A 23,221-nucleotide genomic window follows, 5' to 3' on the forward strand; every position below is an offset into this window, starting at 1 on the left:
AGGCAAAGCTTTTAGCTCAACATCCAGCACATAGTAAACATGCAATAAATGGTAATTAATGCTTCTGTGCTTTCAGAAGGCTAGGAGAAATCCGATAAATGTGTTAAAACTGTGACAACTAATAATACCGGGTAATGAATATAGACGCCTATTGTCTTCTTTATACTCTTTGTTCATCTAAAACTCTTTGTAAATTTTTTAAGTTAAAAAACAAGAGATCCATAATTCCTCTCAACTCTGCCACTCAATACTTGATCTGTTTCCTCACAAAGTATTTGTGAGGAAAATACTTATCTAGGCTGGTGAGATGGCTCAGCAGGTTAAGGCACTTACCACCAAGCCTGATGATCTAAGTTCAATTCCACACAGTGGAAGAAGAGAACTGACTTCCAAAAATTTGGTGTGAATGCTCCTCACCTACCCTATACACAAAATAAATGACTGTAATTTTAAAAAGAAATGCTATGAAAAAAAGAAACATTGCTCAAATTGTTGGCCAGGACTTTGTGTGTTACCAGTGTGTGGGATGCTAGAGTCTCTACCCTCAGAAAGTTCTAGTCCAACTGGATTAAATACATAATCACACAGACACATATCAACACCAGAATTTGCATAGAATACTCAAAACAAGGCTCTGATGGTGTTGATAATGAAGGACATTTAGAGACAGCTCATTTGAAGGACTGAAATCAAAGGCCTGAAAAGAACTCAGCCCATGTGGTTGGTGACTAAAGAGCTAGCTATCTAGAGAGGCTGGGGCTGTAGTTCAGCTGGTGGAATGCTTGCCTAGAATCCACATGAAGCCCTGAGTTCAGTCCCCAGCATTTCAGGCCTGTGCCTATGTTCCCAACATCTGAGGAAGTACAGACAAGAGGATCAGAAGCTTGAGGCCTCAGTTGTTTGAGTCCTCAGTTACATGAGACCTGGTACCCCTAAAACTCTCCCCCAAAGAAGAGAGAAGGGGAGTACTTCTGGGACCCCATTTGTTCTCAAGCCTCAAAGGGAAGTGGCAGGCCCAGGAGTCTATCAGAGTGTGTTGATCACAGAGAACAGACTGAAGGGGGCATGTTTGTATATGAATGGATTTCTCTACAAAGAATCAATATAGTAGCTACCTCTGGATATGAGAACTGGAGAGATAGGTAAGGTTGGAGAGAGGCTTAATTTTCACGGTGTTAGCTTTACAACAAGTAAAGGATAATTTTGGTTATTTTTGTGCACATATACTTTGGCCATGTGTGTCTAACCTAAGTCAGTGGCATTCTCTTACCCTTTCCCCCGTGGCTGTGCAAGGTCCAGATTTTAGACATGCCTCCACCTCCCTAGGGGCAGCGGGTTTTATTCTATGTTGTTAGATTTGTTCTTTGGTGCCTGTTGGTTAGTTTCATAGGGTCTCACTCACTCTTTGACCCAAGCTGACCTTGGACTTGTGACAGTTTTCCTGACTCGCCACCACACTGTACTTACTGTGTTGGTTCAGAGCACTTCCATGAGCTCAGCCAGAGTGCCTTCGTCCTCCAATGGGAGTTAACCTATGGGAAGGCAGCAGTGGCATTGGGCTTCTGGTGAGCCAGGTAGCCCTCTTGGGCCTTCTCTTGAGGATGCAGCAGGGAACCTAGCGTCAGACTCAGGAAGCAGGAAGAGCCCCACCAGCCAGATGGGGCTTAGATTCTCCAAGATTGGCACTACACCCTGCTGGCAGCTTGGGGGACTTCTTCATGGAGTCTTTTCTATTCAGGCCTGAGGTCATGGGCCAGCCTGAGAGGCTGAATAGCTGCCTAGTGGCCCCAGGCCAGGTATAACTGCTGAATCTCAAGGCGGCTCTCTCAGCCAGCCAGGGAGGAGAGCCAGAGGTAGCCAGCCATACGGCACAGCAGATAATGTCCTTTGGAGACTAATGCCTTGTTCAGTTCCAAACTCTTATTAGACTTTTTTCTCAAGGGAGGAACCTGCCTCCTCTGGTCACTAGCTCTATACCACAGAGGAGCCAGGCTGCCTCCCCGCAACACCCCTCTCCCACAGCCTTCTTTACCTGAGGCATTTTGAGTGTTCTGTTGGTGGATTTTTCTATTGAAATCAAAATTTTTTATATCATTGTATGAGAAAAAATCCCTCTCTTAAAGCCAAAAAATTAAAACTATATGTCAAAAGTAACCTCATGTATTTGTGTATATGCATACACACGAGTGCATGCGCGCGCACACACACACACACACACACACACACACACACACACACACACACACGCACGCACGCACGCACGCACCATTTAGCTATATAGCAGTCAAATGGACACTTGACATATTTCAGCCTAAACCAGTGTTTCCTGGTGATTGGGGGACTTCATCCCCCTTCTGCCTTTAGAAGCCCCACCTTCTAGAAGGCCCAAGAAAGATGGGAATTTTCAAAGTCTGTAAAGACCATGGCTCTTGAGGCAGTGCCCATGACCCAATGTCCAGGAATGTGTTCAGGCCTGCACGGGTGACTGCTTCCTGGAAGGAGCTCTAGGGTGGATACAGGGCTTTTCAAGGGCTTGCAGAGGAGTTGCTCCAGGCTCTGGTGTGGGTACAGCCTCTGGCCAGTGGTAAAGAAGGGACCTTGTGGGAGCCCCATCTTTAGGAGGTAACATTCTGCTTCATGAAGGCCCTCGACAGCAGCCAGCACCAAGGGTCACCTGTCCTTCGTGACTTTTCTAGGGCTTTCCTTCTTCCTCTTTTTCATCTTGTTCGATGCAATTATTTGATGGCAACTTATGTGAAGATGGTCTTTGCGGCCTGCAAGAACAAGGCTAACAATAACTGCAGCAATTTGCTGGTGGTGGGACTGTGGGTTTTATTTTGGTGCTTCCTCATTTTTCTCTTTTTCTGACACACACTTAACTTTTGCAGTGGTGGAGGGTACGGTGGTCCTTTTCAGGTTCGTATGGGGCTTTTGTTTGGTTTTTGTGTCACCAAAAAACTAGAAACTATAATTTCTGGTTTTATATTAAAAATACAAAATGAACCTCAAGCAGAATTTAGAGAAGTTAAGCTGTAGATACTACCAAGGCTTTGGATTGTTCCCTTTGGTTTTGTTTTTTTGGGTTTTTTCCTCCCCTCTCATGTTCCTAAAGGACTCAAAAGTTCAACCTTTTCTCAATTCTGCAGCTCTCATTCCCTGCCCCCACCTTCTGCTCCAACACCTGCCCACTGGGTCGCCCTCTTGAACTATACTCTTCAGTTCAGCTGTCCTCAGTAAATTAACTTTCTAAACTGGGAAAGCAATACTCCACACCGCTAAGCAGAGTCAGTTCCGCTAAGACAGATGGAAACAGAGATGGGACCACATTCACTTGGTGATTTGCATAGGGCCAGACACTGAAAGCTGGGGCCTCCGAACCCAGCCAATGCATTCTTACAACTCCTGAAAAGCCACCCCTCCCCTTGTCTCAGGTCTCATTCAGTGACCCTCCACCCCTTAAGGACTGTTGCTAAATGAACCGGGACTAAGTATACCCAAGAGTCATGCTGCCTTGGTTCAAATCTTCATGCTGCCTCTTCAGCTCTGGAGACTTGAACAAATCACTTCAGTAAATCTCTGTGCCCTCATCTACAAAGTGGCAACAACATAAACGGAACGAGACTGGACCCATGGCCCTGACTGAGTGGGCCACACACCTGAGCTATCTTCAACGTCAGTGAATGTGCCATTCCTTTATGGGGGCTCTCAACACTCACACAAGTTTCTCACACTTAGATTTCTGTTTCAATTAAAACATACTTACATCTGTGGGTGTAGCAACACACATTTTTAGTCCCAGTACTCAGGAGTTAGAGCCATGAGGATGACTTGAGCCCAGAAGTTCAAGGCCAGCCTAGGCAGTACAGTAAGACCCCCAGATAACAAACAAAGCATTCATTTTATTTGAGGGTGATTAGTAAAGTTTTGTCTGGATTTTGTCCAAGGTGTCACAGACATCAGCAAAAAAGAATTCCCTGGTTAATTGTTAAGCTCTCCTTGAATGGTTGCTCAGAACAGCTCTGCGTATAGAATAAGAGAGAGGAGAAGGAAGAGAACAGGAAGCCAAGGATGGGACAGTGCAAACGAGAGATCTTGTTGCAAAGAGCCATTCATGAGGAAAGGCCCCTAGAGGAGGTCAGTATTCAGTTGTCTTAAATGATGTCGTAGATAAAGCCAGGGAGAAAAGCCGTGCTTGGTTATTTGAGTTTCATTAATGTATATCTAGAATATGGTTCTCAACTAGAGGTGGTTTTGTTCCCCAGGGGACAAGTTACAACATCGAAACTTTATCACACTGAGAGACGGAAAAAGAGGCTCCTGGCATCACTAAGCAGAGAATCAACATTCTGCCTACAGCAGAGCTGTCCAGCTGCAGACGCCCTTGGTGTGGGAACTGTTGAGTGTCCACTGAGGTGCCTTCAGTGTTTTCAGATACTTTTTTCCTGACAACAAACACTGTTTTCAGGCTCAACCCATAAAGGCATCTCGTCTTCCTGCCATCGCTCTCAGGACTCTTGCTCACTCACCTGATGGCCTCATGTCTTTCATTTAGGGAAAGGAAGCAAACGAAGCACAGCAGTAGCTATACCTAAAGCTGATGACTATGTGACGGCAGAAGAAATTCCAGGCCCAGAAGCCACCTTTAAATAAGTCACTTCCCACTCAAACGGGCAGTCATATGAGAAGATTCAATAAAAGGAACTCCGGCAGTGCCCACTGCACACACACCCCCAGCCTACCAAAACAACAACAAAAAGTTTATCGTGATATTAATCAGAAAGGGTTTTCTTGGCTTAGTTAATGCTTCTCACTAATCAAACACCAGAGGAATGCGGTTGCTGCCTGTTGACCCTGGTAACTCGACACCACTATGCTGTGTTAAATTGATAAATTTGTCTAAAAGAATGTTTGCCTCCCTTTACTGTATGACTCCTTTGGGGTGTCTTTTTCTAAGAGGAGGAGCCTGGTTTCCAAGAACCTAGGGTTCAAGGCAAGGGAGGCCTGCTGGGAGGAACTGAATCTCCCATGTGAATATAAAGCCCCAGACTCAGGCCCCTTGAGGACGTGGGCCATGTCCCTTCTTAGAAGCTGCCTCCCTATACACGTCAGATGGGAGAGGAAGTCGAAAGGTCTTTCCATGAAGCCAAGAGCATGGGGTGGGGGTGGGGAGGCACTAGGATATGTTCTCCAAATACTCTTCCTCCCAGAGCCCTAATGGAGGGCTCAGATGCCCCATGCAGACACAAATGGCATTCCAGAAAATCAATGACCACTAGTCAGGAGTTTCAGAAAAGTGATAGTTTGGCAGCATTTGTAAGAGCCATTGAAGAGGAAAGGCTGGGCATTGGTAGTGCACGATTTAATCCCAGCACTCAGGAGGCAGAGGCAGGTGGATCTCTGTGAGTTCAAGGCCAGCCTGGTCTACAGAGCGAGTTCCAGGACAGCCTCCAAACCAATACAGAGAAACTCTGTCTCGAAAAACCAAAAAAAAAAAAAAAAAAAAAAAAAAAAGAAGAAGAAGAAGAAGAACCATTGAAGAAGAGTAGCAAGGGTGGAAGAACAGGTGGTTTAGGAACAGAAAACATGCTGCAAGGTGGTGGCGTACACCTTTAATCCCAGTACTCAGGAGGCAGAGGCAGGCGAATCTCTGAGTTTAAGGCCAACCTGGTCTACAGAGGGAGTTCCAGGACAGCCAAGTATACACAGAGAAACCCTGTCTCAAAAAACTAAAACCAAAACCAACCAAACAAACAAACAAAAAAATAGAATTTACTCTGGATGGTGATGGGTGACCACACCTCTGATCCTAGCACTTTGTAAGGCAGAGGCAAGCAGACCTCTGTGTGGTTTGAGGACAGCCTGGTCTACATAGTGAGTTCCAAAAAAGCTGGAGCTACATAGTTGAGAGCCTTTCTTAAGAATTTTATGTCAGTGAGATGGCTCAACTGGTAAAAAGCAATTGACACTGAGCCTGACCACTGAGTTCAATCCTGGGAACCCATAAGACTGTGGAAGGGGAAAAGCAACTCCCAAAGCTTATCCTCTGACCTCCAACCACACTGTACTGTGGCATGCACATACTCACACATATGCATGCATGTTTACATACACACACAAATAAATAATGTAATAAAAATACTCTAAAGGAACTGAACCTTTGAAAGGAGTTGGCATTGAGGTCAGCATCATTGTCTCGATGGCACCCCACTACTCCTTTCTGAGCACTGTGGGCCCTCGTGCAAGATGCTCTCTCTCTTTGGATCATTTGATCCTTGCAACAGCCTGTGAGGCCAGTTTGCTTATCCATCCCTGAAGTGAAGATGAGGAGAGGCTTTGGAGATTTGCAAGAATGCCATCAAAATTGGCCTCTTTGTAGATCTGAATGAATGGCAGGCAAGGTGGGTTCCACAGGCCTATGAGACTTGAAGAAAAGCTGTAGGAGAGAATTTAAGAAACCAAAACCAGTAAGGGAGGGAGTGGCTTGGATGCTGGGGTAAGGCAGGAGAGATCTGAGCAGTCAGACAGAAGGGCCATCTTCAGGGGCCTAGCACTTGGACATGAGGGATGCAGCTACTTGTGGAATAATGGATCTCTGAGCATTAACTAACAGCAAATCAAGGGGTCGATACCTCTCTAGCTCTGGTCCCTTTGTATTGAGTCAAGGGAGAAATAGCTGCATTTGGTACTTGTAGGTATTAAGTCCATTTAAATGTTGATGTTATGGTGGCTCACACTGTAATCCCACATGTTAGAAATACGAGGGTCAGGAATTCAAGGTTCCTAGCTACACGTGGAGTTCAAGATCAGACCCTGTATCAAATATATATAAATTTTCACATCCTCCTTGCACAGGGCCCATGCTCATCTTCTCTGTTATTCTAATTTTTATATATGTAATGATGAATCCAGTAAGCCATTGCTTGATATGATAACAAAGAGGAAACATTTCTCTGTCTCAATGGTTCTCCCCATGGGACCCACCCATAAGTTGATCTCAAACTCCTAGAAACAAAATTAGTGCTTCTCCCAGCTCAGTCTCTCCAGTAGCTAGGACCCTGGAGAACATGCCATTGCTCCCAGCCTACAGTTTCTTCACAGGGAATCCAGCTAGAGAGTAGGAACACTGTTTCATTTTCATTGTTTTTTTTTTTATGATTACTTTCTGTTTATGATGAGTCATACTGGTTTCTCACTTACAGTAATTATGTAAAGTTCTCTCTGAAGATGAATTTATTTTGTAAGTTATGCGGTGTGAAGAAAACTGCTTTAATGGGAGTTGGGGAGATAAAAAGCAACCGGAGGGAGAAAGAGGTTTATTTCACCTTACAATTTTAGGTTGTAGTCCATCATTGTGGGAAGGACAAGGGAGGAACTTCAAATGGCTGGCCACGTCACATCCACAGTCAAGAATGAAGGGAGAGAAATAAATGCACTCATGCTCGCTTGCTTGCTTGTTCTCGGTTTGATTTCTCCACTCCAGCAACCCATTACTTGATAACATGAAAGAGTGAGTGTGGAGGCCTGTACTTGAAGTTCTCTAGGCAGGGGGTTGTGTTTGGGAACCCCCCTGCCTAGAGAATGGTGCCACCCACACTGTGCTTGGTGTTCTCTCATCAATTAACTGAGATACCCTCCCGCCGACATGCCTGTAGGCCAACACAATGTGGACAATTCCCATTGAGATTCCTCCCTCCCAGGTGATTCCAGGCTGAAAACCAACCATTCCTGGTGTGGTGGTTTGCATGAAAATGGCCCCCATGACTCATAGGGAGTGGAATTATTAGAGGGATGGCCTCGTTTTGGAGGAAGTATGTCCCTGGGGGAGTGAGGGGGCTTTGAGGTTTCATCAGGCCAGACCCAGTGGCTCACTGTCTCTTCCCACTGTCTTCTGAGCTGTAGATCTCTCTCTATTGCTCCAACGCCATATCTGTCTGCATGCCACCATGCTTCCTACCATGGCAGTCATGGACTAAATCTCTGAGCTGTAAGCCAGCCCCAAAAATGTTTTCTTTCATAAGAGTTGCCATGGCCATGGTGTCTCATCACAGCCATAAAACCCAAGACACATGGGTAGCTTGAAAGGTAGCATATGACCTTTGACTTCCAACAGCCTCCTCACTCACAGTCACAGGCCCGAGATGCATGCCACTGAGTTTGTGCTTAGAACTAAGAACTCAAACTAAGCTACCATGAGCTGTTAACATCACAGGTCAACCTGGCTATCCAAGAATTTGGGGAGCCTTAGAAAATTGGGCCCTTGAGGAAGGGAGATCCTAGAGAGCTGAAGAACTTGAAATGGATCTCAAAGAGTTGAGAGGTGGGCCCTGCAGAGCGCCTGGCACTTTCCCATTTTGATCTAGATCGTGCCTGCTAGCATTAGCATGAGCCAGTCAACTGGCATTTGTAAATAATAGCATTTAGTTTTGCTGTCAAGTTTGTTTCAAACACTGTTAGTTATATACTCATCACCCAGGCTGTTTTTATTTGTGTCATGTTCATGTGTGTGCAAATGCCTGTATGTGCACGTGCATGAAGGCCAAAGAACAGCTTTGAGTGTCATCTTCAGGAATACCATTAGTCTCCTTTGAGACAAAGTCTCTCATTAACCTGGAGCACCAGTTAGGCTAGGCTGGCTGGCCAGAAGCCAGTTGTCCCAACCACCCCAGCAGTGGGACCACAAGTGCAGGCCTCCACACTTACTCTTTTATGTGAATGTTGGGGATCAGATTCAAAAATCTGAACCGCAAAGCAGGGACTTTATTAACTGAGTCATCTCTTCAATCCAGACTGACCGCTCTAAAATTTTGAACTTAATTTCATGATACAACTCTTGTTTTGGGGGGAGGGTAGGAACTGAGATTTTGTTTTGTTTTGTTTTGTGTGTGTGTGTGTGTGTGTGTGTGTGTGTGTGTGTGTTTGTGTGTATGTGTGTGTGGCATTGTGTATACACAGGTGTTACAGTGTCAGGTGTCAGGTGCCCCCCTCTGACACTCTTTACCTTACTGGGGTTTGTTTGGGTTTGGGTTTTTTTGTTTTTGTTTTTATTTTTTCTTGAGACAGGATTTCTCTGTAACTTTGGAGTCTATCCTAGAACTCTCTCTGTATACCAGGCTGGCCTTGAACTCACAGAGATTTGCCTGTCTCTGCCTCCCAAGTGCTGGGATTAAAGGCATGCACCACCACTGCTTGGCTTACCTTGTTGTTTTTAAAGACAGTGTCTTAGTCAGAGTTACTATTGCTGCAATGAAACACCATGACCAAAAGCAACTTGGGGAGGAAAGGGTTTATTCGGCTTATACTTCCACAGCACTGTTCATCATCAAAGGAAGTCAGGACAGGAACTCAAGCAGGGCAGGAACCTGGAAGCAGGAGCTGATGCAGAGGCCATGGAGTGAAAGACCCCTGCCCCTTAGCCCTTTCTTTCTCAAGTTTGTCTCCTCTTCCTCCTGTCAGCGGCTTCCCCGATCCCCACCCCCGGCGGCTTCCACTTCCCCCGCCACCCGCCGCACGCCCAGCCCGAGAACGAGCACCAGGTGGGCCGGCACGAGAACGAACACCAAGTGAGCCGGCCTGGAGCCCTGCCCCTGAGCCCCCGCCCGATGAGAAACACTCCGTCCCAAGGTCTCCGCCCCCAAGGTCAGCCATCTGGACGCGGAGGGAGGGGGAATTGAGTCTGTTGTACCAGACACCAGACCTTGAGAATATGCTGATCTGGAATGGCTCTGTGTCTCATTTGAACCATCCAATAGAAATGATTCTGTATTTCGCCTCATTTGAAAGACTCTATGTTTCACCTCATTTGAATAACTCTGTACTTTGCCTCATTTGAATAACCCTGTATAGCGCCTCATATACATTGACCAATGGGAATAGCTCTGTACAATGCCTCATTAGAATTATCCAATAGAATCCCTGCTTCTAGCTTGTGCCTTTTTCCCTATATAAGGACCCCTTTCCCTTGGCTCGGCGTGCTTGGCCTCACAGAAGCTAAGTCGCCCGGGTACCTGTATCTCCAATAAAGCCTCTTGCGGTTTTGCATCCAAGCTCGTGGTCTCGCTGATTCCTGGGTGCGGGTCTCCTTCTACGAAAGTACCTCTTCGGGGGTCTTCCAGGAGGAGTGCTGCTTACTGGTTTGATCCCCATGGCTTTCTCAGCCTGCTGTCTGGTAGAGCCCAGGACCACCTGTCCAGACATGGCACCACCCACAGTGGACTGGGCCCTCCCCCATCAATCACTGATTAAGAAAATGCCCTATGGGCTGGTCTATAGCCCAATCTTTTTTTCTTTCTTTTTTTTTTTTTTTTGGTTTTTTGAGACAGGGTTTCTCTGTATAGCTTTGGATCCTATCCTGGCACTCGCTCTGGAGACCAGGCTGGCCTAGAACTCACAGAGATCCACCTGCCTTTGCCTCCCGAATGCTGGGATTAAAGGTGTGTGCCACCAACGCCTGGCTACAGCCTAATCTTATGGAGGCATTTACTCACTAAAGATTCCCTCCTTTCAAATGCCTTTAGCTTGTGTCAAGTTGACATAAAACTGCCCAGGCCAGACAGGATCTTTCACTAATAAAAGTTCTCTAATTGACTAGACTGTCTGCCCAGGAAACCCTGAGCTCCTCCTGTCTGCTCCTCCCAGGTGTGCACCAACTGCCTAGTGTCTTACATGGTCCATTAGTTACTTTTCTTTTGTGATCATAAAGCACTGTTGATGATTACAAAGTGGAGTCAGAGATAGGTTAATAACCAGTAGTTTATTAGGGGAAAATACTCATGCAAGGGAAACAATGACCAGGTTTGCACCTGAGCAGGACAGACCCAGAAATGCTTCCCAGACAAGACAAAAAAAGAAAGGTTCATTCGAGCTTATGGGCCCAGAAGGGTGAGAGTCCATCACCATTATGTCAGGGAAGCATGATGGCTGGAACAGCAAGCTGAGAGCACATATCTTAAACCACAAGCAGGAAGTAAAGAGTACACAGGGTATGGCACAAGGTCTTTAAGCTCTCAAAGCACACCCCCAGTGACACAATTCCTCCAACAAAACCACAACTCCTAAATCTCCCAAACAGCACCACCAACTGGGGGCCAAGTATTCAAACACCCAATATTATGGGGACATTCTCACTCAAACCATTAGACATGGGTGCTGAGGAATGAACCTAGGTATCTTATATATGCCTGTACATCAGGCACTTTCCTCAGACACAAGTCATCTTTGAAACAGTGTTAGCAGTGTGGCTCTTGGAAGGCTGTGGGGCATCAAGTGAACAAGATCTTAGACATTGCTCAGGTCTCCCTGTGGGCAGAAGTTTCTGTCCCACAAGTCACTCTCAAGTAACCACATAGAGGCTTAATATTAATTATAAAGCTCAGCCAACAGCTCAGGCTTGTTACTAGCTAACTTTTACAATTTTTTGGCAAACACAAACACACACATAAATAACATTTAAAAATAAATCTTTTTTTTAAAAAAAAAAGACTCTTTGAAACAGGACTATTTCCAACCCATTAATCAAATAGCCCTATTGACCCTTTAGAAGTCATCATTATGTCATAAATAACAGTGATATTTGCTCAGTGCTTACTCTATGTGAGGCCCTCTGTTAAAGGCTTCAAAGGCACTGGTCCCTTTAGCACCAACAGCAATATTGCAGGGCTATTGCTGTGAGTGCTGTGGTAGGCCTGTATTCCCATAGGCCTTTAGGGAGCCCACTCTTATGAGGGATGGCCTTGTTGGAGTAGGTGTGGCCTTGTTTGAGGAAGTATGTCACTGGGGGGTGGGTTCTGGGGTTTCAAATGCTCAAGTCAAGCCCAGTGTCTCTCTCTTCCTGCTGTCTGTGCCAATCCGGATGCAGAACTCTCAGCTACCTCTCTAGCACCATGTCTGTCTGCACGCCACCATGCTAAAATCTAAACTAACCCTCTGAACTGTGAGGCACCCCATTTAAATGTTTTCCTTTGTAAGAGTTGCTGTGGTCATGGTGTCTCTTCACAGCAATAGAAACCCTAACTAAGACAAGAACCATTTTAGAGATGAGGTGGCAGGGACATTGAGATGTGAAGGTCTGATCATGCTGGAGAGGTCTTCAACAAAACCAGAAAGATCTGGCCCCACTGGACCACAGATGGAGATGATATGTCTTACCAGCTAGTCTCCTTGACTCTGTCTATCCCTCCATCACCTGAATCAAGAGGATCTGCAAGCCTTAAGATCTTCAGGAGAGCTAGGTAAGAATAAGATGCTGGGAGCCAGCAAGACAGCTCAACCCGTAAACCCTAACAACTTGAGCTGAATCAGCAGGCTTGCAGATGAGAACTGACTGCTGCAAGTTTTTCTCTGACCTACACACACACACACACACACACACACACACACACACACACGGACACGGACACACACACACATGCACGGACACACACACACACCTCAAACTAATAAATAAAATACTCTTTAAAGAATAGTAAGATGCTAAGCTGGGAACATAGAGTTTGATCCCCAGTACCACATAAACTGGGCATGGTGTGTACACTCCTGAAATCCTAGCACTCAGAAGTAGAGGCAGGAGAGTCAGGGTCGGTCTCAGCTACATAATGACTTAAAGTCAGCCTGGACTACAAGAGCCTTTGTCAAAACAAAAGCAAAAGCAAAACAAAACAAAACAAAAAACCCCAGAAAACCTGTTGACATATATGGTCCCTGCCTCTTGCCATGTTACTATATCACGATCAAGAAAGCCTTCACCAGAGAAGGCCTCTCAGGCTTATGCTCTAGAACCCAAAGACAGTGAACGTGCTCAGTCAAAATAATGTTGAAAACCGCAAAAAAAAAAAAAAAAAGAAAGATGCGTCTCAATTTCTAAATGTGCTGTAAACAATCTGTGGCTATTTCCCCGGTTTCTGAGTAATGAGCACAGAATAGAAAGATACTTATAAACCCCCACACACTTAACTGCATCCATGTGTTTCAAGTTCTACCCCACAAAGCTGTGCTTCCTAGGGATCTTCCCTGAAAGCTGTTGACTTCTCCAGCAGGTCTCATGCCCTCTCTTTCCTCCACAGTGTGTGGCTTAGCTGGCTTCTCCTACTTGGCCCCATTTTTGGACGAAAACGGGATAATGTGACAGCAAAAGCACCTGGCCGTAGTCGCACAACTTTAATTCCAGCACTTGGGAGGCAGAGGAGAGAGGGTTAAACTTCAAGATCATCCTGGCCTATATAGGGTGTTCAAAGCTGGCTTCTGCTACTTGGCTCAAAACTAACAAAGAAAGGAATGCCAGACTGTTTAAGAAAGGTCTGCACTTGAGGACCTGGTGATATGGCTCAGTGCTAGAGCACTTGCCTTGCCTAGCATGCAAAAGTTTGGTCCCCACCAAACTAGTAGAGGGAGGAAGAGAGGGAGAGAGAGAGAGGGAGGAAGGGAGGGAGAGAGGGAGGGAGGGAGAGAAAGAACGCCCAAGCTTTGGGACCCTGCTGTCACTTGCCTTCTTGTTCAGAGGGAGAGAATTCACAAGCAAGCAGAAGCCAGGTGGCCAGCAGCCTAGGGAAACAGGAACTGCCAACCATCCCACTTTCTCTTCTCTCTGAGGACAGAAAGCTCTCTGCGAGCCCATCAAGTCTTCTCACTGACTGGTATTGAGTGGGCACTTGGTCTGGAAGTCAGTAACAGCTCCAACAGTGTACTACTGCACCCCCTGGAAATGCAGGGTACAGAGGGGCAACTTGCTCATCTGATTGGTGGAGAACTGAGGTCCACAAGTGGCATTAATGCTTGCATTTTGGAGATGAGGTACCAGTATCCATATTTTGACTTCTATTTATCCATAAGAAGATTTAGGCATAAAGAGCCATTAGTTTCCTGCTCCTGGCATCCCTTTGAATTATTTTTTTCTCTTGGGACCTTGTCCCCCTCTTCTTTTGAGAAACTAGCCCTCTTTTGCTCCAAATTCATGTAGATCTGATGATCAGAAATTGCCAGTAAGCACCAGAGCTGAGATTTGAACCCAAGGAATCTGACTCCAGAATTCATTTCCATAAAAATGGCCTAGCCTGCTTCCAGATGCAGTGTTTTTTGTTTGCACATCATTTGAGGTTTATTGTTCTAAATGTCCAAATACAAAGAAGATGTTAGTTGAGATTTAAGGTTATGAAAAATAAAAGTTCTTATCTCATAATGGGACAAGCTTCATTTTAGTTTTAGGTTCTGTTTTTTCAAGAGGATAATACCTAATTGTCCTGGGAATATCAATTATGATTCAAGAAGTATATTATGACTTAATTGTTCATTACACAAAAATGATAAGGTCCCCTCATTTGTTACATGCTTTCCCTCTATCTAGAAGGATATTTAACTAAGCAATCAGGGATATTACCTAGCACAGCTGATGCAAGGGCAGCCAAATAAGCCCTGTAATAACCCTCGGAAGCCTCAGCAAGGTTGGCTGGGAGTAAGCACACAGCACTTAGCTGCCCCTTGGATGTGTTTGCAGATACATTTGCGATTTCATGCCCAGTTCTCAATGTTAAGCATTAATCTGAAATGCGCACTGAAACATCAATAAAGTCTCCATTTTGCCCCTTTTAATGAAAATGCCAGATACAGATTTAATGCAAAACTAAATATTTGGCTCAATATGTTCTACTCCAGTAAATTAGCTAGTGTTTGTCATCTTTTTTAAAACACCGGGGGTTTAATGCCCCATTTCACATGGTTTGGTTAGGGGCAGATAGAAAGCTGATAAACAGCCCATTTGTTCAATTACAGTAGCCCCTCGTCACAACACTGATGTTCATCCTCGGAGCTCATTTCCTTTACAAACTGTCTTGGGAGCTGAAGTGTGTCAACCCCTTTTAATCATTTGACTGAAGTGCAGCCCTGGCAAGGCTGCTTTCTCATATGTCCCAGACAAGTGCTGGATGGCGGCCCCAGAAATGACTCAGGCAGCTCAAGAGTGAGAGTGTACCAGCCAGCCCCTCCTGTATGCTCTTCAGATGCATTAGCCACTGTGAGCTGGAGGCCAGCCTGGACACATAAGGAAACCTAGACAAGCTACGTAACAGAACGTTTTCTCAAAAAAAAAAAAAAAAAGTAACAACAGCAATAATAATAAAGCATTATTCTTGAGTTACATGGTCTTGAGAGAGCCATGTAACTACTCCCAATTGGGAATGTGAGGTCCAAAGATGAAGATTTACAGCCGGTAGGGGATAGACCTCAAGAGTTTTACACACTCCTATTCTCCCATCTAAGTACTAAGCAGACCCAACCCTGCTTAGCTTCTAAGATCAGAGGAGTTCAGGATGGTATGGCTGTAGACCACATTCCTAGCCTCACTGGCATCTGGGAACTGCTGTTCTCTTCTCTCATCATTTGTCATTCAGGGGGATTATAACCGCCACCACTTCCAGGAAGTCACTGCCTATTGCCTTCCATTGACTATCCTGCTCATGTGCTTTTATGGCAGTGTGTGCCTCCAATGTGTGTATGCCTTGGGACATCTTTAAGGTACTCATTGCTTAATATCTAAGCCCTCACAAGAGGAAGAGCTGCCCCTTAAACATCCTTCATACACAACTGGATTCTCCCGTCTGATGCACTCAAGAAGTATTTGTTGGTATCTTTTTAAAGCAGATGATTTTCAGTCTCTCCAGACTGCTGACCAAAGGATAATGTATACCCCAGTCAAGGCAGCAAGTGTTGCAGTGAGCCTGCCTGGTTGAGGCTTCACTGCATGATCTCAGGAGAGCAACGAGGCTTCTCTGGGGTTCTGATTTCTCACTGTATGAAATACAATAGCAACTACTTTAAAAGATTGTTGCAAAACCCAGTGGCAGAGGGGCTGGAGACATGGGTTGTTAAGAGCAGTGGCAGCTCTTCTAGAGGACCTGAGTTCCATTCCCAGCACCCATATGTCAACTCATAACCATCTGTAACTCCAGCTCCAGGTGGTCCAACTCTCTCTTCTGGTCTCCACTGGCACTACACTCAGGCGGTACATAAATAACACTTATAGGCAAAACATTCACACATTATAAAATAAAATAGAACATTTTAAAAGTACAATGGCAGAGGTGCACAGAGGTTTGGGCCAGTGCCTGGTGTGCAGACAATGCCTGATGAACATTGGCAATTATTTTCCTGACAAGTTTGTGATTTCACAGCATAGGCAAGAAACTGTCACACTTGGTTGCTGACAACATTTTTGTTTGTTTCTTTCTTTCTTTTTGAGATAGAGTCTCCTATAGACCAAGCTGGCCTTAAACTCACTTATGTAGCCAAGAATGACCTCGAATTCCTGATCCTCCTGCCTCTACCTCCCAAGTACAAGCATGTGGTAGTGTCCCTGGCTGATTGTCTACATTCTAAAAACTGAAAAAGAAAAGTGGTTTGAGAGATCAATGGAAAACTAAATATTCTAATTTAACACAAACATACTTCTTTTTGATTAAGAAAATAAAATCAGATTTTTCGAAGTAAAAAAAAAAGAATGAGTGGTTCAACTGAGTAATAGCCGAGCTGACAAAGTTCAAGGACCATTCACTGATGAGCTGTTACATCAGATCATTGGGAGAGAAGTGACTCAAGACAGCCCAGGACCAGATATTAGGCAAAGTTCTGGACTTACCACATGGCTGGAGTCCATAGTCCTCAGTTCCAGTCCTGTGTACATAACAGGACAATTCTGTGTGGATATTAGGTAATACAAATCCTGATTTTTCTTCTTATCCTCTTGCTTCCACTCCCCAAGTGCTAGAATTACACGTCTGGTTAGGCATTGCTGGGGATGGGACTTGGGTTTCAAATGATACTAGCAAACAGCTGAGCCACACCCTCACCCATGAATCCTGCTTTCTGAAAATGATTTTTCAAAAAACTCCATACTCATTGACACAAGTGGCAAGTTTTCCAAACCTGCTCAATCAGTGTGCACCAAAGATCTGCTGACTCACAGAGCCAGCCTGCTAGCTGGTCACTGCTATGGACAACTAACAGGAACAGCAGATATAAAAGCTGTTTTGCTCAGCACTCAGGAGGCAGAAGCAGGCAGATCTCTGTGAGTTCCAGGCCAGCCTGATCTACAGAGTGAGTTCTAGGACAGACAGCCTCATAAGCTACAGAGAAACCCTATCTCAAAAAGCCAAAATAATAATAATAATAATAATAATAATAATAAAAACTGTTTGAAGAGGTTTAAATACCACTCATGGTATTCCATGGGGCATGGAAGGACGGTACCCAAAGTCCCACTCTTAAAACCAATAGGACAGGGCTAGAGAGATGACTCAGTGTTTAAGAGCAATAACTGTTCTTCCAGAGGACCAGGTTCAATTCCCAGCACCCACGTGGCAGCTAACAACTGTCTGTAACTCCAAGATCAGACAAACATGCAGGGAAAACACCAATGCACATTAAGTAAAAAATAAACAAATAATTTAAAAAAAAACCATAGGACAGACCAGGACCTGGACTTTTAATAAGAGGTATAGGAATTTTCAACCAAGGAGGGGGGGAATAAAAAAAAGGTTCCCAACAAGCCGTACTGTGTGATAGCAGCATCGCCTATAGGGTTGGCCCCACCCACAGCATCAAAGCCATTTGTAACTACAGAGACAAAAAGAGATTTGGTACAAACTTTAGACAGGTTAGGAGGGGCACGTCAGAGTGGAGAGTCAGTCATTGGGTGTTCTAGAGATTAATAGACATTTTATTTGATATAAAGTTTCATATTTACATTCTACTCATCTAAGCATCATCTCATCTCCCAGCCCCTGCTAAGCCCCAGCCATTTTTTTTCCTATCATAAAGCAACTTTATTTCTTCAGAGATGTCTCATGTTTATACCCAGGGAGAAGTAGAAGGAAGCTAAGTGCCCAACACTCCTCCCTAGGCTAGCCCTAAGTCCTCAGCAGCAACACACAGGCTTCAGTAACTTTACTGGGACCAACGATGCGGATATCATGAGGGTCAAGCTGTTACCATCTGTTCAAAGTTACCTAGGGCTCCATATTTGCAGGGCCATCGGTGGACATCCAAAAACATCATTCGCATTTCTAGGCTCTAAAAAAGAAGACTTCTACTAAGTTGCTCATGGTGACCTTGAACTCATTGTGCAGTCCAGACAGACCTCCGATTTTCTATTCTCTGTTCTCCACCCTCTAAGCAGTTGGCATGTCAGCTTGTGCTTCCTGGCCTGCACCTTACAGTCACAGCACATAAGATGACCCACTGATTACTAAGGCCATTCTGAAGTGCCACCCAGCATTCAGACTTTAGAGTGGCCTTGGACTCTAGGAATATTCCTAGGGATTCTGGTATTATCCCAAAGAAATATGTTTTGCTAGAGCAATGCCTTATGACCCAAAAGATTTCAGGCAGATGAAATTAAATGTACTTCTCTATTCTAATGGAGCTCTCAAAGCTGTTAAGGTGACAATATGCCGTGTAGCTATCCAAAAGAGAAAGAGTGCCAAATTCCTCATGTTTATTTCACCCCCAAATCCTTTATTTCCCATCCCACACTCTCTGACTCTAGTCTATTTTTATTGTTTTAAGCCACAAAGACTTGGGACCCATGAAATGACTCTGAGAAGCCTGACATCCTGAGCTGTTTTTTCCCCCGTCTTCCAACGAGCCAGCCTCCTCTACTGTAACTGAACTGTTTCATTGACATGGCTAAATTAACTGATTTCCCAGAACCTACGTGGTAAAAGGTGAGAACCAACTCCTACAAGAAGTCCACTAATCTGTACACACACTCCAGCACACGCACACACACACACATATACACATACATACAGGTATACACACACACTCTTTCTAAAGAAGACACATACAGAGAGAGAAAGAGAGAGATCACGTATTTCATTGCCCAGACTAGCTTCCAACTCCTAGGCTCAGCTTCAGAAGCTGGGGCTGGATAGGCATGTACTACCTGACTTGGTTTAGGCTAGTGTATTTCCCAGTTTCTATGGAAACTTTCCTAAGCTTGAGACTTGGGGTTCATCACCCCTTTAGACTTTTGAAAGCCATGAAAAGATGTCACTTCCACATTAACAGCAAGGAAAAGGTGGACAGGCTACAAAACTATGTTTTGTTAGCCCATAAGAGTTGAGCTGCAAAGGAACCCAGGGAGCTAAACTCCACACTGTAGCCCAAGCCCAAGCCCTTCCAAGGATACATAGTCATATTAACTGTCTTTGGGCAGAGAATGGGAACAGATAATCATCATAAACCTAGGTAAAGGGGCTGAGGGGATGACTCCATCAGTACAGTGTTTGCTCAGCGAGCTTGAGGACCTGAGTTTGAATCCCCAACACCCACATAAAAAACTAGACACAATGACACACTCATGAGATCCTAACACTGGGGCAGCAGAGGTAACAGGATCCCAGGAGCTTGCTGTGCAACTAGTCTTGCCTAGTCAGCGAGCCCCAAATTCAGTAAGAGACCTTGTCCCTAAAAGTAATAAAGTTGGCCAGGTGGTAGTGGCACACGCCTTTAATCCCAGCACTCAGGAGGCACATGCAGGTGGATCTCTGTGAGTTCGAGGCCAGGCTGGTCTACAAAGTGAGTTCCAGGACAGCCAAGGCTGCACAGAGAAACCCTGTTTTGAAAAACAAACAAAACAAAATCATAGGGGAAGGTGTCTGACATCAACCTCCAGCCTACACACACACATACACACACACACACACACACACACACACACACACACACGTGTGCACGCCCGCATGCATGCATGCATGTTAAAATGTATACAGGCATACATAAATAAGTAAAACTGGGTTAGAAATACACAGATTTCTAGACATCCATCTGTTTGCAATGCTTGTCTGTTGGCGTCTATCTTAGTTACTTTTCTTTTGGGGCAGTTGTTTTGTTTTATTTTTGTCTTTTGGTAGCTCTGTGTGTCCTGGAACTCACTCTTTAGGCCAAATTGGCCTCAAACTCATCATGGAGATCCACCAGCCTCTGCCTCCTAGGTGCTGGGACTAAAGGTATGCAGCACCACACCCTACTTCTTAGTTACTTCTCTATTCCTGTGATAAAATACCCCGGCCAAGGCAACTTGTAAAAAAAGCATTTACTTGGGTTTAAGATTTCAGAGTGTAGCCGGGTGTGGTGGCGGAGGCCTTGAGTCCAGCGGGAGAGGTGGTGGGTCTCTGTGATAAGTCCCAGGACAGCTCGATCTACATAGTGAGTTCAGGACATCCAGAGCTGCATAGAAAACAAAACAAAAGTTTCACAAGATTAGTTTTCAAAATGAAGAAACAAAGGCCTGGAAAAGGGAACTGCTGGGAGCTCAAATCTTGCTCTCTAAGCAGGAAGCAGATAGAGCAGTTAGGAGTTGGCAGGAGGCTTTTGAAACCTCAAAGTACATCCATAGTGACACACCTCCTTGAACAAGGCCAAACCTAGTTCTTTCCAAATAGTCACCAATAGGAGGCCTGGTATTTAAATGTCAGAGGCTTATGGAGGACATCTTGTTTGAGTACCATAGACTTGGTGCCCATGAGAAGGGTTGAAAGTGCATGGTGCACCGGAGACATTCCTCCCCAAGGTGGAACAGCCCTGCAGCATCTGCCAAGGTGCGAAAATAGAGAAGACATACCTGATTCATCCTCAGGTATGAAGACAAGATAGTGCTTATCGGCCTTGACAGGGAGGTGGGGCTGTGCCCAGGGATGGACTCAGTCCACCTGCTGCAGGATGAGGGGCTGAAGGTCCTCCACCAATACAAAAGATTGTTCAGTTGAAATGGGAGTCGGGGAAGACCTCTGCCTATTCTCTGGATCCAGAATTTTACAGGAGATAGACGTTGTCTGCCACTAGGTGTCGGGAAGGGTTGAAATACTGTAAGATCCTCCCTGGACATATGATCAAATACATTTTGTGCATGTAGGTCAACATGAAACAATTATTATGTATAATTAATACACACTAATAAAACATTAAATAAAAATTAGTCTCATTAGAAAATGTGAAGTGTCATTTATGATTTTTTTTTTTTTTTTTTTTTTTTGTTTTGTTTTTCGAGACAAGGTTTCTCTGTGGCTTTGGAGGCTGTCCTGGAACTAGCTCCTGTAGACCAGGCTGGTCTCGAACTCACAGAGATCCACCTGCCTCTATCTCCCAAATGCTGGGATTAAAGGCGTGCGCCACCACCACCCGACTGTCCTTTATGAATTTTATGTTGTGATTTTTATGCTTAGATAAACTAGCTCAAGTATGGTGAGGGATAGGCTGTAATTTGGTGGCAGACATCTTACCTAGCATGCATGAGGTTCTGGGTTCAGTCCCCAGGAGCACATAAACCCAGGGTGGTATTGGCTTGTGTGTAGATCCAGTACAGGGAGGTAGGGGGAAGAAAATCATCCTGAGCTAGCTGCCTAGGCTTTGACCTCGACCAAAATCAGATAAAAAACATCTAACTAACAGGCTGGAGAGGTGGCTCAGAGATTAAGAGCGCTGGGTCCTCTTCCAGAGGGCCAGGATTCAATTTCCAGCACCCACAGGGCAGCTCACAACTGTCTGTAACTCCAGTTCCAGGGAACCTGATACCTTCACACCAATGCACACAAAATAAAGTTAAAATAAATTGTCTTTTTAAAACATCTACAAAAAAGACCCAAAAACAGAAACAAAATTGTCGGGCATTGATGGCACATGCCTTTAATCCCAGCACTCGGGTGGCAGAGGCAGGTGGATCTCTGTGAGTTTGAGGCCAGCCTGGTCTACAGATGAGTGCCAGGACAGGCTCCAAAGCAATACAGAGAAACCCTGTCTGGAAACAAAACAAAACAAACAAACAAAAGAAAAACAAGCAAACAAAAGAAAATCTAACTAAAATTTTACTTATTCGAAAATATATAACTTGTAAACGTGGTACTTACAAATAAAAGTTTCCTTGAAAAACAAAATGCTATGCAGATAAAAATGTATTTTAGTACCTTACGTTCAGACAGGATGGTTAACAATGAATAATGTATACCAAGAATTGGAGGCTTAAATTCCCTGGTCACCGTTAGCACTATGTATTTAATGCTTGAAATAACATCTAAACAACAGGCAGCTGCTTCTGGCAAAATGGTGTTCCAGTGAGTTTAAAGACCTTAATGAGATCAAGTAATTGCTTGGTGAAGCTAACAATTTTACCTCCATTTAACTAACCACCACCATACAGCATCGTAGCTGCCTCATTCTCCTTCACCTACCTAACATCAAGTCATTATGGGAGGCAGGTGTCTAAGAAACCACTTCCTCTGGACAGCTGAACCTATACTCAGGGGACATTTTCAAAACTTTAATTGAATTAGCCTGATCTAGTTTACAATTAATGGAAAGTGTGTCATAATGTGGATTTCCACTTGAAGCAAAGGAAAACGGAAAATTTACACAAACACACTCTCTATTCCCTGCAATTTGTGAAATACTTTCAGAAATTGTTGAAAAACATTTGTGTTTCTTGCTTCCACTTGCCAAATGGTGATACTGGTAAAACAGCAATAGCAGGCCATCCCAAACGGTGTCTTTTCTTAAGTAAACTGACATATTTTCAATAAAACTCTTGATTGAAATTGAGAAGTGTGAATCAGTCTTTGAATGAAATGGCCAAGTTGGAAAGGAAAGGCAGCCAATAAAAACCACAGAAGCACTTCCTCTTAAAACGTATGCTGTAAAAATGGGGAAGGCTCTTTGGATGCTTACTTAGGCTTCTACAGACTTCTGTGTCCTCTCCCCTCCATTCAAAAGCCTGGGACTCTCTCCAGCATTAGGACCCGGGAGTAACTGCTGTGTTCCTGGAGCCATCTAGAAGTGTGTTTCCTGTGGCCAAAGAATGGGAAATGGAACGATGATGCAGGTCTTGCGGAGGGAGAAAATGCCTCTCTTATCTTTTGAGGAAGACACACAGCTTTCACTTTCATTCTGTTGTATGTTTATTAAAAGCTCACTACATGCCAAATACAGTGCTAGATGATGGTAACTTAGAAGGAAGCCTCTGTACTGCAATGTTTAGAGTACTCTGCAAAAATACGAATCGATGGATGACACCAAAGAAATATACTGAACAGTTTGGGACATGGAAGAACATGAACCAGAGGCAAACAAGTTTTGAATGTTCTGCAAAATTTTTCATGTGTATCAGTGGAATTTCAACACAGCTGTAAAGGAAGATCAAACACTAATTTGCAAGAAGATGAATACAACTGGAAATTGTTATGTT

At 44.5% G+C, this 23,221-nt stretch overlaps 1 pseudogene; it reads right to left on the bottom strand.

The window, feature by feature from the left end:
• Nucleotides 1-6,817: 6,817 nt before the first annotated feature.
• On the bottom strand, nt 6,818-6,907 carry LOC113831582 (annotated as a pseudogene).
• Between the last annotated feature and the right edge of the window lie 16,314 nt (nt 6,908-23,221).

The sequence above is a fragment of the Cricetulus griseus genome, chromosome 3 (assembly GCF_003668045.3).
Source record: "Cricetulus griseus strain 17A/GY chromosome 3, alternate assembly CriGri-PICRH-1.0, whole genome shotgun sequence".
NCBI lineage: Eukaryota > Metazoa > Chordata > Mammalia > Rodentia > Cricetidae > Cricetulus > Cricetulus griseus.